Here is a 2962-nt window from a genome sequence, read left to right on the forward strand (position 1 = left end):
AAAAACCATGTATTTGACATAAAATGTAAAGTAACCCACAGAAATTTCATTTCACATAAATGTCTACCTCTTTCCTATTTACTGGACACATGAGAGAGAAGAGAGCTCAGCTATCACTTGACAGGATCATCATACAACAAATTAGTATAATACAGTACCAATTAAGGGTCTACAGCAACAGTCCTGTGTTACTTGGTTTTGGATCCAAATTAGCCAGTCTCAGGCTTTTTATATGGCTTCTAGATATGTGGTCATATGTGTCATAGATATATGGGATAGATGGTCACAGGTAGTTAACGCATGAGCAAATGCTACTATTTCTTGTCTAACCTGCTCTATATTGCCTAGTCTCCCTTCACTCTTGGACAGACAGTATAAAGATGACTTCTCATCACATGCTGAGAGCACAAACTTTTTTTCCTTGACTGGACCCACACATTTGGTATCAAGGTCTAGATCATGTCTGCTTTCTAGGTCACTACATAATTGGGGAAAATGGGGCTTAGAAAAAGGATTTCTTGACCTGGTTTTACGGGATAAGGTATAGTGTTTTTCTAGATATCTATTTTCCCACTTAAGTTCTTTAACTCCACTTATCTCCTGATTCAAACATGTCTCCATTCTGCAAAATTAAGGATGCCCTCATGAGACAAGTACAGGGTCTGGTTCTGAAGCTTTGTAAGAATATTTTTGATGCTTCAGTAAGCTTTATTGTATATCCTAGAGGAAATAGGGAGGTAGTGAAATTTTTTTCTCAGGAAACTGTCAAACTTTTGCCCTAGGGAGATAATTTTGGCTGCTGGAGAAGACTGAGCCTTAAGATAGGGTAATCAATTAGAAGGCCACAGTGATAGCTGAAGTGAACAGTGTTGAGGTCTTCCAGTAGAGTGGCAACAGCATGAATAGAGAAAAGGGGACAGATGAAATATGTGTTATGGAACCAACATCAATGGGACTTTATAATATGTTGGATGTGAAATGTGGTTAAAAAAGAAGAATCAAAGATGATTATCAAGTTATAAATCTGGGACCCTAAGAAGATAAAAATTATGAAGCAAGTTAAGAATAATTTATGAAGAAAGAAAATGAGTTCTATTTTGAACAAATTGAGTTTTGAGATATTTAGTTAAAAGGGGTCTTAATGGAGATGCCTAACAGATAACTGGAGATGCAGGACTGGAGTTCAAGTGACATATTATCTACACAGAATTGATAATGGAAGCCATAATACAATGAGATCACTGGGGAGAGAATGTAGATACAAGATAGGAGGGCCAAAGATATTGCCTTATGGGAAACCCTAAGTTTCCCCCAAGGGAATAGAGAAAGAATGAAAGTTAGAAAAGCAATGAAGAAGACTGAAGGGGCCATCAGATTGGCATGAGGAAAAATTAATGAAACAGTATTAGGAAGTCATATTATGAGAGAACATGGAGGATGAAAGATAGGTGAACAGTGTCAAAAACCTCAGAGAGGTCAAGGAGAGTGAGGACTGAGAAAAGATTACAGGATTTAGCAATTGAGAGAACAAAGGGGGATGAACATTGACATCAAAGTGATGATTTAGTTGGAATTCAAAAGTCCTTATTTCCCCCAAAAATGTCTTACCAAGAGGTTAATTTCACTTCATATCTGTCCTACATTCACTGTTGCGGGGATTTTGGAGTTTTTGTTATTATTATTATTTACTGTATGAAATTGTCTGGGGTGAAAAGGTGGAAATTAGGGCAGAGTAATATAGCATCTAGTTAACACGTGAGAATGGACTACTTTGAGTGGTTAATCCAATCTCAAATGATCTAAAAAAATGACAGGACAAGAAGGAAAGGGAAATTTTGAGATTTAGGATTGGACTGATAGAATATTGAATAGTGTAAGGGCACTCATGGGCTGGGTGATTTCATGTCTGAAATACGTGGGATGGATTATACAATATCTAAGGAATAGTTTAGATCACTAATTTTGTTTCTTGAAGCTGGCAGAGGGTTTCAAAATACAAATTCCTTCTAATTTTGAGGATGTTGGTTCTAATAAATAGTTATCCCCTTTTCTTCTAGCAGATTCATATCATCATATCTCCAAACAGTCAAGATTTCACAATTTGGGGCACAGAATTCTTCCAGGAGTTATTGATATATAAAACACTGGAAATACTCATGACCTTCAACCAGTAGTTACATGGAATTCTCTGTAATCAAATTGAGAAAAGTTCTCAAAATTACTGCACTTTTTGCTTATGATAGAGTTGTTGGAAACAAAAATTCACATAACTTTTCAGAGATTTAAAGGAATAATCAACCTAGAACTTAAATCTGTATCTTTTTTTTTTTAAAGCAATTGGGGTTAAGTAGCTTGCTCAAGGTTACACAGCCAGGTGTTTCTGGGTGGATGCTAAGATCCTAGATTCGATCCCCCAGGTCATCCCAACACTGGGGCCAGTGCTCTTACTAGCTGTGCTACCTGGCCACCCCAAATCTGTATCTTCTATTACTGTTGTTAAGAATATGAGTTCAGGGGCAGCCAGGTAGCACAGCGAGTAAGAGCACCGGCCCCAGTGTTGGGATGACCTGGAGATTGAATCCCAGGCTCAGACACTTAGCACCCACCCAGAAACACCTGGATGTGTAACCGTGAGCAAGTTACTTAACCCCAATTGCTTTAAAAAATAATAATAATATGAGTTCAGTTGTGACTGTTCAGGAACCAAGGGACCTGGCTTCAAATAGCATCTCCTATTCTTTACTACATCTGAGATCTTGGTCAAGTCACTTCTACTCCCTGGGCCTTAGCTTCTTCTTCTCTAAAATAAGGTTGTTTCACTAGATGACTTAAGAAGTCCCTCTCTGGCCCTAGGTCTATGATGCACTGGAATACAGATCCACTGATGGCAGGGTATTGACCTAAAGTCAAGCCCCTGTCCCTTGCTCAAAACAGACATCTTAGTTGATGCATTTTATCCATA

The sequence above is a fragment of the Petaurus breviceps genome, unplaced genomic scaffold (genome assembly GCF_028583685.1).
Source record: "Petaurus breviceps papuanus isolate PSGF00001 unplaced genomic scaffold, PetGlider_PUasm1.0 90750, whole genome shotgun sequence".
Classification (NCBI taxonomy): domain Eukaryota; kingdom Metazoa; phylum Chordata; class Mammalia; order Diprotodontia; family Petauridae; genus Petaurus; species Petaurus breviceps.